General features: G+C 36.9%; 1 protein-coding gene across 1 annotated transcript in view; it reads right to left on the reverse strand.

The window, feature by feature from the left end:
* Positions 1-14,908, reverse strand: part of LOC309486895 (uncharacterized protein) — a gene marked incomplete at its 3' end in the record, with an annotated part of 17,012 nt that extends 2,104 nt beyond the window's left edge. Inside the window, exon 1 of the mRNA XM_082154363.1 lies at positions 13,894-14,908. The remainder of the gene's footprint in view (positions 1-13,893) is intronic.
* Between the last annotated feature and the right edge of the window lie 2,194 nt (positions 14,909-17,102).

Here is a 17,102-nt window from a genome sequence, read left to right on the forward strand (position 1 = left end):
AGCTCTAGGGGAGATGCAAGTGAAGTTAATGGGGTCTTTGTCCCTCAGATCTCCATTTAATCATATTGAAAAATGATCGCTATATTAAAGATTGTGATTTTATCAGACTTCACATTTACCAACAACCTAAACATCAGTGTGTGTGCACATATACGTTTAACATTTTCAGAAATCGAACACCTTCACATCTGCTCCCCTGAGGCTGAAACAGATCCATCTCTTCTCAATAGCTCCATCCATCTGGAGGAATTCACATTTAGACATAATTACTGAGATAAAACACAAGGAATGAGAGGAGAAACAAAGCTCACACTCTTTTTTTAGGCCTGGAAAGAAAGAGTCATGTTGATGAGGGGGTTTTCCTCAGAGATGACAGAGCGGAGGTGGATCACAGGGAACGTTTCAAATGTGTTAATGCTCCAGATTACCTCACCAAACTGACCGTGTGTGTATGTGTGTGTGTGTGTGTGTGTGTGTGTGTGTGTGTAAGTCTATTCTTTGATCATCTCTGCTGCAGATCCTCCACAGTACTTTGCTTTCATCCGAGACTCTCCTACAGGAAAACCCAAGACTAGCTTCAGCCTTCCTGGCATCCCGTCTCATTTGCAGTGTGCGTGTGTGTGCTGTAATGGGCCATAGCGTAGTCTGTTGTTTCATATCAGGCCTCATTAGCCAAACTGCTTTTGAAAACTAAGTGAAATTCTGGACATGAATAAAACACTCTAAAAACAGACATTGGTCACGAATAAAAACATGAATAAAGCGCCACAGTTTTGAGACCTCTCTGTTCTGCTTGCATATGTTTTATGAGTATTTTGATAATGTGCATTATAAAACAGATCGTTTTCAGGAAAATCGTTTCACTGTTAAGGATTTTAAGGCATAATTTTTGCCATGTGCCTTTAGGTGGCAGATTTTATAGTCGGTATGAAACGAAAGGTTGCGATATAGTCTTTTCTTCCCTGTTGTGACATATGAAGAAATGTAGGGTGGGACTTGATTCTGTCCTTCAGAAACTGATTGGATGGTTGTGGTTTGCTATTGGTGGATCTCATGTGAGTGACAGGTTGCCCCGCCCTCACGCCAGTAAACACATCATTAGAGAAGAGCTGTTATTTTGATTAAAGATTATGAGGACACATTTAAGATAAATAATGATGTGAACAGAATTTCATGCTGACTTTAAAGGTACAATATGTAATTTTTTGCTTTAAAAATAGCAAAAATCACTATATCTATGTTATATATTTTTTTGTGTGTGTGTACTTACATTATCCCGACTGTTTCCAACAACTTTCAAACCAGGAGAAATTTGTAATTTAATTCGAAGACACGGACCGTTTCTTTATTTCCGTTTTGTCGCCGTCAATGGCGTCATATCCGCGTTCTCCCTGGTTTCCGCTCGTACTGCCATAGTAACCAGAGCCCTCTGATAGTAACCAAGGCGACAGACGTGGACAACTGTGTAGTTCGTAATGTCTATCTGCACGCTGTTGTTGTTTCGTTCAAACATTATGGACCATGGCAAGCAGACTTTGGATAAAAAAGGAGAACTAAAACGAGAATCAATATCAGCGCGGTGTTTTCGAGATTCTCCACGTCCGAGACTTCGACCGCTCCTACATGTACTTTATTAAACAGGTGAGCACATTTACATAAAACGAATCAATGGTATATAGTTCAACAATGATAAAATGTTAGAATATGATCTGTATGTTATTCTAATGTTGATCTAGCTAATAGTGAGCCTACATTCTGACGTCCAACCCAGAAGCGCTGCGCTGTTACACTACATGAACTCACTCAGAGGCCCACAAAGAAGAAAATGAATAGTTGAATAAAGTGGTTATTTTTGTTTGTTTTTTTGCGCACACAAAGTATTCTCGTCGCTTGATAAACTTAAGGTTGAGCCACTGTAGTCACTTGGACTATTTTAACGATATCTTTACTAACTTTTCTGGGATGGCAGATATCAATTACATAGAAGCCTATGGAGGAGTGCAGACAACTCTCAGATTTCATCAGAAATATCTTAATTTGTGTTCCGAAGATGAAAGAAAGTCTTACGGGGCTGGAACAACATGAGGGCGAGTAATTACTGACAGAATTTTCATTTTTGGGTGAGCTAACCCTTTAACTAGTTGTTCACCACAGATGGATATTTTATTACAATTATTTTAATTACTTCTTAATTACTAAAAATCTACTTTTAATTTGACTGACTTTTTTTCACTAAAACTGTCATAATTTTGCTTTTTATCCCAATTTTTACCCTCCATTTCCATTTTTTGTTTTCTGACAAGAAAGAAAGAAAGAAAGAAAGAAAGAAAGAAAGAAAGAAAGAAAGAAAGAAAGAAAGAAAGTGCTGTGAGTAAAGCGTGTGTGTGTTATTGATGGTTAAAGCAGTCAGCGCTGTTATGCTACTTAATGCCACTGGCTTGAGCTAATGGAGCTATTAGACTAAAGCCCTTAAACCCCACAGAGAAACACAGACAGAGAGAAGCTGAGGGAAGATCAAGGGTCTAGTGCTTTACTAATGGCTGATGTTTCTTGATCTCAGATATGCATATCACTCCAACAGCTGCTGAGAAACACCTTCACAGCAGCGTTTGTCATTTGAAGCAAAGGTAATATAGTGTAGTCTTATATATATATATATAAGACTTATATATCTATACTATATAAGATATATATAGTCTTTTATATATATATATATATATATATATATACACACAAGTACATAGGCCAACTATTTTTCTTTTCTTAATTTTTTTATGAATATAAAGAACTTTGCAGGATTTACGATGCTGTAAAACGAAGTCCCTTGCTGTGAACAGGGTCCCTACCCATGCATTAAAGCATCAGGGTTAGATATCATATTCACAATTTTGTGTCTAAAATATAAGTTACCATATTAACTTATTGATTATTGAACTGTTGTATAAAATCAATATCACATTTGTGAACGTGCTGATATTTGGGAAAACAGCATTTCTCATGTTGTATATTCTTTGTTAAAAACAAGAACTTATGTATAGAGACATTTTTTGCACCATATCTTTGTTTTTGGAAACATTTTTGCTCATTTTGGTGGCATTTTTGCTCCAAGCCACTGTTGATTTCCGCACCTGGGGCTCTTCTTCGAGTGCTAAAAGGATTACACACGTTTTATGTTAATAATGTTTGGCATCTCAGAGACCCCAGATGAACAAATGCATTGCATTTCCTTGTTTATTTTGATTTCTTTTATTGTATGAATCACATTGAGCATTCTTATTTCTCAGTTCTCAGTGGAGATTCTCATTAAATTGAGTTTTTGTGTTTGGAAGGGCATAAAAGATATAAACTAAAGATAGAGAGAAGGATAGAAAACAGCTTTTCCACTTCAAATGACTATTTCCTTCAGCCGATGCCATCAGAGAACCTGCTGGTGAGCACACACACTTTTTCTGCAATAATTAATGATTACTATGGTATTACCCACCCGCACAAATTACATTAAATCTCTATTTTAACAGCACATCAGCTGTCGTTACATTCTGCTATTTCTGATATGTTTTTGAATACATGAATGTGCAGCCCACACACACGACTAAACTCAAAGGCGTTTATGCAATTGATCTCTGTGACATTGGCGTCCCCTAGTGACCAAATCAAATATATTTAAAATCAATTTAATGAGTTACAGTAGTGTTTTACTGTTGATTAATTATTGATTAAGATTTGGCTTAAGATTTGAAAGCTGTAATATTGAACATTCAATATTTGAAGACTGTTCTTAATTGCCATTAATGTGTTATTTAACATTTGGAATTTTTTTTTTTTTTTTTTTTTTTTTAAATACTATTTTCATGAGCCACTGCAATAAAACAGTTGCATTTTTATTGTTTATTATAACAGAGAGGCACCCGGCTAAAAAAGTAAATAGACAGGCTCAACACAATTCACTAGGGATAGTTCACTTTGAAATTAATGTTTGGTATGTTTTAGCTTACCTCAAGGGCATCCAAGATGTAGGTGTCTTTTTTTCCGCAGTAGTTTAAATTTTTATATTTTTAGGTCAAACTGTTCTTGTCTGTCAGTCATATAATGCAGGTCTATGGTCATTATCTCAAAGAGCAAGCACAGAGTCCAGATGAAAACAATTCCCCGTCGTCCAAATTAAACAATTCCCCATCGTAAGTACACATTGATGGCCTAAGACACGAAACGAGCGGTTTGTGTGAGAAAACGAACAGTATTTATATCGTTTTTACCTCTTATACGCAGCCATGTCCGAGTGATCTGATCTGACGTGTACGCAGACTGGTGCATAGATATACTAGATGTCGCCTTGTCTACGGCAGTTCATTGGAACGAATGTCTTTAAGGCGACATCTAGTGTATATATCTATGCACCAGTCTGCGTACACGTCAGATCAGATCACTTCGACATGGCTGTGTATAAGAGGTAAAAACGATATAAATACTGTTAGTTTTCTCACACAAACCGCTCGTTTCGTGTCTTAGGCCATCAATGTGTACTTACGATGGGGAATTGTTTAATTTGGACGACGGGGAATTGTTTTAATTTGGACTCTGCATGCTCTTTCAGACAGTGACCATCGACCTGCATTATATGACTGACAGACAAGAACGGTTTGACCTAAAAATATCAAAATTGAAACTACTGCGGAAAAAAAGACACCTACATCTTGGATGCCCTTGAGGTAACCTAAAACATACCAAAAATTAATTTCAAAGTGAACTATCCCTTTAAAATGAATTATTTGTGATTCACACACACACACAAACGCAACATTTTCAAATGAAAAGTCAGTGTGTGAAATACTTCAGTATCTACATGTACATCTTTTGCTGTCCTTTTCCATAAAGTGCAAAGTTGTGCTGCCAAGCTCGAAAAAGAGCAAAAAAGTACAATAAAAAATAAATAAATCTCAAACGTCATTCATGCTTATATTTAATTAAAAATGTAGACTTTATTTGTGTCTAATTTGACATCACTGATATGAAATGTCTTTGAACATATGTGTCCATAAATGAGATTCGAAAGCTATGAGAGGGGAAATCTTATGTGAACATCAACTTTTATTTGGAATCTAGAGCTAGCGTAATAAGGACTTTTATTATATTTTATGGTGTTTTTTAGGGCCCTTTTGAAACGTAGTACTGGTAACCATCCACAATCCACATTAAATGTTTATATTGTATTTCACTGAATAAAATACCAGTGTGTGGTTATAAATGACGTGAAACACAGGACAAGAATATATCTTTAAATTCTGACCTGAATGTCAATATACTGAAGCATTTGACTTAACTGGAAATGACAGCGTCTCTCTTGCTTCACCTGTGCTTCAACAGTGCTCTTCAGAACTCCAGAAGTGTGTTTCCATCCATATTGAATGACTGTTTGTGAGGAGAAAGTATCATTTTGCAAATATCTCTGTTCACACACACAACTCCTGTTCTGTAAAAGTGCCATAATACACTCATACACAGAAGATATCCGCTTTCCCGAACCCACTGCAGGCTTCACGCCACTCCACGGGCTCTTGGTTGGAACGGAAGATCTCGCACAGATAAAGTTGCTGGAAACCATTAGACCATCTGTGGATTTACAGGGCTGGAGAAACGCTCTTGCCCTCCAGACGTCCAAGAACAACACCCGCGTGTCCTGGCGGGCGTTCCCCTGTCCCGCGTGCGCTGCGTGCGAGTGTGTGTCTGCCGGGGGAACTCAGGCTCCAGCCGAGGGTTGAATACGGTAAGCTTTGTATTACAAGTCATGCAACCACTCAACTCATAATATTTCTTGGCAGGAGCAGACATTTGCTCTTTTATTGAGCCTAAAATCTGTTTATTTTAAGGAATGGAAAACCACCTGTCCCAATACGAGTTCATTAGGCCTACTTGGAATCATCTAAACGAAACCCTCCTTGTGCCTTTTTGTATTCCCTCTCGGTAACACTTTACAATAAGGTAATTTAGTTAGGCTAATTTATTAGTTAACGTGAACTAATGAGCCATCAGCCTATATATTTTTTTACATTAGCCTTTGTTAAAGGGGAAGTTCACCCAAAAATTTAAATGTTGTCATCCTTTACTCACCCTCAAGAACTTTGTTCCAAACCTGCATGCATTTCTTTCTTCTGCTGAACGCAAACAAATATACTTTTTGTGGGTAACCAATCAGTTGATGGGCCCCATAGTATACTATGGAAGTCAATGGGGTCCATCAACTGATTGGTTACCAACATTCTTCAAAATATCTTCTTTTGTGTGTTTGCATCAACTCGAGGGTGAGTAAATGATGACAGAATTTTCATTTTTGATTTAACTATCCCTTTAATGTTGGTTAATAAAAAAAATAGTTCACATTAACTATTATGTTAACAGATACTTTTTAAAATTTTAAATATTTCATTTTAATAAAGTATCAATAAATTGTCATTAACTGAGATTAATACATGCTGTAGAAGTATTGTTTAGCATTAGTTCATGGTAACTGATGTAGTCAACTAATGTAATTTAATGAAACGTGTTATTTCACAAACCAAGACATAAATATGCACTTTTAAAAATAAAGATTCCCAAAAATTTGCATATGAAAATAACCTTTTTTTTTAGTGTGAAGAACAATTAAAAAATCGACAGTTTTCCACGATAAAGAACCTTTTTGTGCAATGCAAAGATTCCATGGGTGTTAAAGATTCTTCATGGAACCTTAGAAGCCAATAAAGAACCATTTTTAAGGGTGTTGTAAGATAGATTGTGCACCACGTGGTTATGGTCCTCAAAACTGTTACATATTAGGATTGATTTCAGCTCAGCATTCAACACTGTCATCCCAACTAAGTTAATAGCCAAACTTGGAGACCTGGGCATCAACACCTCCATGTGCAACTGGATTTTGGACTTTTTGACCAACAGACCCCAGAATGTTCGATCAGGCTCCAACTGCTCCACGTCCATCACACTCAACACTGGTGTACCACAGGGCTGTGTGCTAAGCCCGTTTCTCTACTCCCTCTTCACCTCCGACTGCAAGCCTGTGTACGGATCTAATTCCATCGTCAAGTTTGCGGACGACACTACGGTGATTGGTCTCATCAGCAACAACGATGAGACTGCCTATAGGGAGGAGATCAAGCACCTGGCCACATGGTGCACTGAAAATAACCAGCTCCTCAACACCACCAAAACGAAGGAGCTCATCGTGGACTTCAGGAAAGTGTCAAGAGGCACACACGACACCATCCACATCAATGGAATGGCTGTTGAGCGTGTCTCCAGTTTCAAGTTCCTGGGGACCCACATCTCGGCGGACATGACCTGGACAACCAACACCTCCAGCCTGGTCAAGAAGGCTCACCAGCGCCTTTTCTTCCTGAGGACACTGAGGAAGAATCAGCTTTCCTCCACTATCCTGGTGAACTTCTATCGCTGTGCAATAGAAAGCATCCTGACCAACTGTGCTACAGTGTGGTATGGGAGCTGTTCTGTTGCAGAGCGCAAGGCACTGCAGCGGGTGGTGAAAACCGCCCAGCGCATCACTGGGACTCCACTACCTGCCATCGAGCACATCCAGAGGAAACGCTGTCTGCATCGAGCTCGCAGCATCCTTAAGGACTCCTCTCACCCAGCCCACAGACTGTTTTCTCTCCTGCCCTCCGGCAGGCGTTTCAGGTGCCTACGGACCAGGACCAGCAGACTAAAGAACAGTTTTTTCCCCAGAGCTGTCTCTTTATTAAACTCTAACCCTCATTGATCCCACTCCCCTCATATACTGATTGACTCTCCTCTCCCTCCTCACACCTGCCTCCATTTTGTTATTTGCAATACTATAATGTTCATTTGCACTGCTGACTGTTATTATAGAAACAACTGTTTACATATGCATCTTGCACTACTACCTTGACTGGAATATGCTCAATTTGCACTGCCGACTGTTTATTTACAGTACCGACTGTTTACATATACATTTGCAATACCGTACTTTAACTGTAATATGCAATTACTTCCACTGCACTTTCACTCGGATAGCTTCTGTCCAAACTTTATTTGCACTACTTTAAATCCATTGTTATACTGCTCATTTTAGCCTAACTTATACATATATCTATTTGTAAAATTCTGTTTATAGTAATAGCCATCTGTATATTATGCTCACATTCTGTTTATAGTAACACCCATCTGTATATATATTCATAGTACATATCTATCTGTAAAATTCTGTTTATAGTAATAGCCATCTGTATATTATGCTCACATTCTGTTTATAGTAACAGCCATCTGTATATATATTCATAGTACATATCTATCTGTAAAATTCTGTTTATAGTAACAGTCATCTGTATATTATATTCAGTACATATCTATCTGTAAAAATTCTGTTTATAGTAATAGCCATCTGTATATTATATTCAGTACATATCTAGCTGTAAATTCTGTTCACAGTAATAGTTATCTGTATATTATATTCATAGGACAAATCTATCTGTAAATTTTTGTTTATAATAGTATTCAACTCTATATTTATTCAGTACATATCCATGTTCTGCACTTATGGAACCACTGTATATCCTGCACTTGCTGCTATTGCACTTCTGGTTAGACCTAAACTGCATTTCGTTGCCTTGTACCTGTACTTGTGTAATGACAATAAAGTTGAGTCTAATCTAGCTACCGGCTACCGGAAGTATAGAACATGCATTAGAATTGATCCCTCACACAGAAAAAGTGATCAGGAGCTCTTAAATCTCTTAAATCTGGGCCAGTAACCAGCGTCAGTGTTTACACAGCTTTATGAGACATGAGTGTCTGGCAAACCCCTGAACTGATGATCTCTGCCCATTTAGTCTCAAATATTTAGTAATAATAATAATAACAACTCTTTTGTGCTAAATGTTCGATATTTCACCTGTCCTCGAATTATACAATAATAATAGTAGAGCTGCCATCATTATTAAAACACATCACACAAACCTCAAAAATGAAAATAGTAATAAAGTTTATTTAATATATAGGTTTGGTGTGAAGTGTTTTAATGTATAGTTTGTATAATGTTTTATGTTGTTGCAGTATGTTATCTTAAAGCTGATTATTCAGCACTTTGGTCTACATGTGGTGTTTGAAAGTGTTGAATAAATAAATGTAAAATAATAATAATAATAATGAATACAAGTTTTTTCTGATTTATTTCTAATTTATCCCAGCTTAGTATTAGGGTAGTTATAGAGGTTTTCATCATATACATAAATGTCAGGCTTTAAAACATTTCTAAAAAGTACAAATATTCATTCGAGAGTCCAGAGGTTCAGCATTTGTCATATTTAGGTTTTTATATGTAGCCTATTTACTTAAATTGATATGTTTGCATTATTAAAATGAATGTTGCTAAATGTATTATTATTTTATTTATATTTAATCATTTAGCAGACACTTTTATCCAAAGCAACTTACAAATGAGGAGAACAATAGGGCAAATATGCAAGTGCTGTAACCAGTACCAGTTAGACTACAGTACATGTAGCAAGGTGTTTTTTTGTTTGTTTTTTAATAAAAAGAATAGTATATAATAGTTCAGTGTTATAATAGTGTAAGTGTTAGTATTAACAGGTCAAGTGTTTAAGAGTTGTTGCTGTTGTTAAATATCGATTATATTGATATCTCAACGAATAGATCGATCGATTTTTGCATTATTTGTATTGCTGGACGCAGTAATGAATGTCATATCTCTCTCCATGCAGAAGATGGCAGCATTGTCACGCAAACGCACAACGCCATTATTCCTCTAGGAGGCGCTATTTTGTCAGGAGATTTGTATTCTAAAAAAGTATAATCGTTTAAATATGTTATTGTTATTTACATACAAATTGAAATCTCTGAAACCAGAAATCTATATAAATGACTTTATTATCTAATAATTTTTCAGTAGCCTAATCACACATGACTGTGGTTGGTCCCGTCCTATCATCGCTGTGTAAGGTAACAAGTACCACGTGACCACTGTCTCACCAGGGGGGTATTCCAGAAAGCAGGTTATGTGACATACCCGGGTAAGTTTAAGGGTAAGTTAGTGGATAACCTCAACTTTCGGTTCCAAAAACGGAGGTAACTTTCTGGGTATGTATGTAACCATAGGAACTTACTCTCTGAAGATAACCTGCTCGGTAGCAGGTTATGTTCCAGGGTTAGTTTGTTTCAGAAGGTTACTGAGCATGGCGTGCCCTTTTGAAGACGATTCAGTGGATGTGGAAGCACAGATAATACGAAATCTTTTCCGCCGTGAGACGGTGATACGACCACGTATCAATGTGTTTTCGTATCCACATGAATATTTGCGGGAGCGTTACCGTTTTTCAAAAGAATCGTTAATTTATTAAACGAAGATAATGGAGTTAAATATTTAACTCCATTTATTTAACTTTTTTTGCGACGGTGAGTTTTTTGTATACAATAGTCGATGCAGAGCATGTGTGAAAGGCAACTGTGTGTAGGGCTGTTCGTACAGTATGCATTGCACTCAAACGGTTCCTACAAACTTTTGTGCAGTTCCCTGGCCATAAACCACTGAGGGTCATTAAAGAGGAATTCCACAGAGTGGCGGGTTTGTCCATTCTATGATATTCTATGAAAGACCATTTTAGTTACATTGCACTATACTTAATCTATTCATACTGTATACAGTGACAGTCACAATAATTTTAAAAGTTTCTAATTATATAACTTTCAATTTCAGGGTTCCCAAATGTAATTGGGTGCATTGATGGAACCCACATTCCCATTAAAGCTCCTTCAGTCAATGAAGGAGACTATGTTAATAGGAAGTCAATCCATAGCATCAATGTGCAGGTGACAATAGATTTTTTGGGTGCTAAATGTTTGGGTGTTTAAACCATTAAATCACCCTCATTACTGGTCCCCCACTAACTAGGTAATATGTGATGCAACCCACCTCATCACTAATGTTGAAGCCAAATGGCCAGGGTCTGTACATGATGCCAGAATGTTTAGGGAGGCATCATTGTGCCACAAATTTTGCCTTACACAATGTTTTTATTTATTTATTTTTTTATGTTTTTTTTAATGCAATTATACACTTTAACTACCTTTATATGACACTTCAATGGTTACTTGCTGGGGGACAGAGGGTACCCCTGTCTGCCCTATATGATGACACCCTACCCTGAACCTGAGCCTGGACCACAGGCACAATTCAACCTGGCCCACAGCAGAACACAGGTCAAGGTGGAAATGACCATAGGCATCCTGAAGGCAAGGTTTCAGTGCCTGCGTGGGCTCAGGGTCAACCCAGAAAGGTCATGTGACATCACAGCTGCTTGTGTTGTTCTTCACAACATTGCCACACTGAGAGGTGAGAGGGCCCCCCCCCCCCCCCCCCTTCTCTTGATGAAGATGGCCAAGAGGAACCCCCAGTGAACCCAGTAGACCAAAGAGATGGCAGGGTGGTACGAGACATGATTTGCCAAAATCACTTTAATTAAAACCAGTTAACAGTCAAGTGTTGTTCATGGTTTCTTTATTTCCTGTAACAAAAGACATTTGTATTTATTGCTTTAGATTTCATTCAACAAATGACAGATTAATGTTCACACACTGTTTCCCACCTTAAGCTGGTGCTCCAGCAATTCAAGTCTGGCCTTTTTTTAGGTTAAGCCTTTTCTCCTCCATTTGAAGCTGTATAAGGTCCATCTCCATGTCACTTTTTCTGATTTGCTTTTGAAGGTGGACCTTATACAGCTCTTTGGCAAGCAACTAGAAAGACAGAATAATTAAACATGACTGATAAAGTCTGTAATACAAACACAGACCAAATATTTAAATGAGGAAGGAGAACTGCAGAACATTTCTTACAATGCTAAGATTCTGTGTGGAGGTAGATGGACCCTCATCTGTATTAACATTTTGTGGGGACCCTCCCCACATTTTCTGTTTCTGTCACAGCAGAAGTGGTCTCTTTATCGTCAGCCTACAGTGAAAATAAGGAAGGATGCTTGGTCTAGCAAACAGAAACTTAAAGACAATAATCACTTACAACTGTGACAGAGTGTGGTGTTGCAGGAGGATCCAATAATACAATGTGGCCATCAGCAACTGCAAGATAATTAAACCAATAAGATAATCATGCATATTCAATACTCAATGTATATTCTTAAACAAATACAACTAATAAAGAAGGACATTAGGAACATCTAAGAGTACTAGTAATAAGATTACAGTACACAGCATATGCAGTCAAAGCAGCATGCATACTGCACAAGTGAATCAATGACTGTAAAATGCATTCAAAATGCCTATTTAAAATGGTGCTTTATTAAAACACTGACAAAAACAGTGAAAACATAAATAAATCATAAGTATTAATATGATACACCTACATTTTACTAAGTCACTTGTCTTGGTAGCTAAGTCCGATGAACTGCCCCTGGAATCCCATCGACCACAGGTCGCCCTTTATTAAGGGACAGCGCCAGCTCCTCAGCTGGGGTGAGGGAAGGTGGAGGTGGACCCCCACCTGTTTTACGGGCCTCAGCCTTCTTTCTATTGGCTACATAGAAAACTAAATTAGGCTACATTAAATACTAAATTACATTGTTGGAGAATGTCTTTGTGTTTCAATTTGACTTAGCTCACACTTCTTCTGGCTCCAGAAGGATTACACCTGATAAAACAAGAGGCCAACATATTACTAGACAATTATGTGCATTACTACTGTAATATTAAGAAATGTATGGAGGCCAACAAGTAAATTCTTGTCTATTTTTACTACATGCCCCAAATAATTTTTTGCGTCACAATGAAAGAGGAAAATAGCCCATTTATAATTTTATAAACTCGTGCATTTACTCTGTCCGTTATTTTTTGCCAAGCCAACTCTCTTTCTTTTGCTGATGCAGCAGTATTGCTTTTTATTTTTTTATTTTTTTATAATGGGCTTATAGTCTTCATAAGCAAGCATTAAAACCTCCAACTCAGTTTCACCTAAGTAGCCTATGTAGCTCGCTTTTTTTCTCCCTGGGTTTCCATGGTGACTCCTGAAATCGGCGATCCATTGAAAATGTCTTTATGTACTCACCGTGCGCGCGCATTAACTCTGGGTAACCAGTAGGAGGTTGATTAAACTCTTCTCAGGTGTTTTGGAACCGACATACTCATGGTATGCGGGTTTGGGGTAAATCAACCCAGAGGTTATGATTTACCAAATGGTAAGTTAACCAAGCTTTCTGGAATACCCCCCTCATTTTCTCCCAGCGTCAATATTTATCCAGCTGTATTTATCATTCTAAACCCATTTATTCTCAAATATTTAGTATTAGTAGTAATAATAATAATAATAACTCTATCGTGCTACAAGTTCGGTTATTTCACCGTTCTCCTCGAATTATATAGCCTAATAATAATAGAGCTGGCAGTACATTTCTGAAATACATAACTTGGACACAGTCACCTCTAAATTGCAATGTAGACATGCATTTTCTGTAAAGCTGCTTTGGAACAATATGTATTGTGAAAAGCGCTATAAAAGTGGTTTCTGAGTTATATCTAATTTATTCCAGCTCAGTATTTCTGGTTTATATATTCTGGGTTTTAGGTTATTAGACAGTTATATTGCTATCTGGTTTATCAAGTGCAAACAAACAAAGCATTACGATTCCTTTCTTATTTCTAAGCCAAATTTATGTACAATGAAAAACTTATTTGAATGCTACTCAGATTATATAGACATAATACAATAAACCTCACATATATATAAACAAACAAAAAATACATATATACAGGAATTAGAAAATAAGTGATAAGCAATCAGATAATCAGTGACAAAATAAATAAGACAATAAGGGAACATTATGAAGTGTCCAGTATTCTTACCTAACACAAACATTAGTGTGTGTTGAACAGTCTCGGTGTAGAAACCATTCCTGAATCTTGTAGTGTGTGTTTGAAGAGTCAGAGGGCAGACAAGAGAAAAGTGCCTGTGATCGATCATGATGCTCTTCCTCTTCTTGAGGCAGTGTGTAATGTAGATGTCCTCAACTGCAGGGAGATTATTTCCTGAGCTGTGTTAACAACCCTTTGTGAGGCTTTCCTTTCCAGTGTGGAGCAACACTCATACCAGGACGCAGTTCCCCCCCCCACCCGTATCAGACTCCACTGCACTCCTGTAAAAGAGCTGAGGACTGAAGGAATGAATGATGGATGTTGCGTGCGCAGTCCATGTGAGTTTACATATGAGGATTATGAGGGTGAATGTATAATTTAACTACTGTGGGTTGAGTGGATTTTGCCATTCTTGCTATTATGAAATATTCCGGCTGTTTCTTCAGTTTTGTCATTTTGAAATGTTTCACACAAAACATCTTTTGATTGGTGTTTCCTGTGGTCATTCCTGTGGTCTGTGTGTTCCTGTGTCCTCAACAGACTATTAGACTCTCTGTTACTCTCTCACCTAAAGCTCAGCGACTGACATCATCCTCACGGAAGTTACATCATTTTTTGTTGGGAAAACAACACCATATTAGCCCTGACAGATCATCACATTGACTGGGAATTATCTCTGTTTAAAGTATTGCTCAAACAAAGGGGAAGGTGAAGTAAATATCCTTCAAAATGTTCTGTAGCTGTTTAAATTATTTTTGTATTTGTATATTAGACTGATTTTTTTTAATGAAATGTTTCATTGTTTTTTTTATGTGTAGGTTTGGTGTGATTTGTTGTTTTAATGTAGTTTGTCTTATGTTTGATATTGCCGTGTGTTATGTTAAAGCTCTTTGTTTAGCACTGGGCTGAATGAATAAATAAATGTAAAATAATAATAATAACAATAAAAAAGTTGCTTCTGATTTATATCTATTTTTTTCCAGCTTAGTATTTCCGGGTTATACAACAAGATTTATTTACTATAGTAATAACTATAAATTAGGTCTAATTACATGCAACTAACCCTAAACCATACCCTAACCCTATAATAAGGACAGTTTATTACTATAACTCAGTACTTAAATGTGTAATTACACAAGAGGGACACATTAAAATAAAGTGTAACTGAATCTGTATATTTGTAACAATAAAGCATACAAGCAGTGTAATGAACAAACCATCTTGTAAGGCAACTGCCAAGCCGTTTCCAGAGCAATGGACTTTAACTCTTGTTTTCCATCATGTTCTTTCATTCTCAAGCTTCTCTCAAGCTATAATTTATAGTTGACATGTCTGAGCTTGACTAGGGCATTTCTGATGCTAGATTTTTTGTTCTGTTTGTTTTATTATAATAATAATACTTTATTTTATTTCGTTTTACAACAAAAGCAAATTTATTTTAAGCCACTTAAGGAAAATTATACTATAAAGAAACAAACAATCGGTTTAGAATGTTTTGGTCTTTATAAGTAAATGGTTTTGTCTTTTGAATGGGTTTCAAAAGACAAATGAAATGCAGTTATTTTGTGCTGTTCAATCCGTGTATCATTCGTTCAGTCGTTTTTTGAATTAATATTGAATATAGAAAAATTTGAAAACGGTTCCTTTTTCGTTTTTTAATTTTTTCCAAAAAACGAAAAACAAGAATTCAGCTGGATTTCTCGTTTTTCGTTCTCAGTTAGAAAAATGAATAAACAGCTTGAATATTCGATTTCTACACGTGGGCGGGAATTAAACGCCCATTTCATCTGATTTGTCAGCCGAAGATCAAACTGTTCCGTCATCTGTTCTGCACAGCAGAATAAGAGTCCTCCGTTGTGCGGATTCTTAACGCATTTATTGCAACTACATTTAATATTTTTCTCATCAAACCACCAGACTAACGAATGTCTCGACACAACCCGTACCGGTGAATAGACTAGATGGGGCTTTCTTCTGTGTAGACCAGGAGTTCTCAAGTGCCAGGGGGTCCGTGAAATAATTTGCTATTTTCCGGATTGTAAAGTCAAGTCACGGGGTTTTTTTTTTAACATGAAGCACGCTGTGATTAATCTTAATGTTGACCTTCAAAAATATATAGGCGCGCCAAGAAGGCTATTGGCTGTAGGCTATTTTGGTTGATTTTTGGTGTGCGCCAGAAAGAATATAATAATCATTTATAATAATAATTATTCTTATATAATAATTTCAAAGGCATGATATGTTGTAGTCATTTTGAAAGTACACAAATAGACATATAAATGTTACTGTTTCGAATGAGAGTATTAAACGACAGTAGCTATTAAATCCCCCGTTGAGCAACACATCCAAGTGATGTCGGGTGTCGCAGGCCTCGCAGCCTGTTCGTTATTAAAATAAAACACAGTCAACCAAACATATAAAACGTTATTCTGCTTAATTGGTCTGTTGACATTCCAAACTAATTTCCCTTGCTGTGGAGATGCTGATTTACGTGTATATTGGGACTCGAATGAAGTACGAAGCCTTCTTTACATTATTAATTAGCATCCAAATGTTACATTGCAAATATGGATAGGCTACTGGACGAATGAGAGATGCCCGAAACCAACGTCTGCTCTGTACAGTTTCAGTTTCTCGTTAAAATACGCATATTATGTTATTAATACTGTTTGTTAATGTTGTATTTTATTTACCGGTCTTTTACACTATTTATGAATATGCTTTTTTTTTTTACAATGTGACGCGCGCGTTTCCCTCTCAACATGACCCGGCGCGCCACGCACAAGCGCGCATCCTAGAGATATAAATTATAATACATTTTAATAAAACACAAGGCCTACATCATAAAACTTCTCCAGTTGTTAGATAGGCTAGTCAGTCTGAATGACAGTTTATACGTTAACGTTAATATAGGCTATTATATAGTCAATGCATTATTCTTTTCTTTTTGTATTAGTGTTAAAACTATTTAATTTACAACTAATTATATTATATAATATTCTTTTTTTTTTTATTACTGGGCGAGGCTAACAGCCGTCATTTATCCTGCCCATATAGCCAGCTGATGCAAAGCGTAGTTGAATTTATATATACACAGACGAAAGCCCTATCTAGTCTATTCCCCGGTACGGGTTGTGTCGAGACATTCGTTAGTCTGGTGGTTTGATGAGAAAAAGATTAAATGTATTTGCAATAAATGC

The sequence above is a fragment of the Leuciscus leuciscus genome (assembly GCF_965113295.1).
Source record: "Leuciscus leuciscus genome assembly, chromosome: 22".
NCBI classification, from domain to species: domain Eukaryota; kingdom Metazoa; phylum Chordata; class Actinopteri; order Cypriniformes; family Leuciscidae; genus Leuciscus; species Leuciscus leuciscus.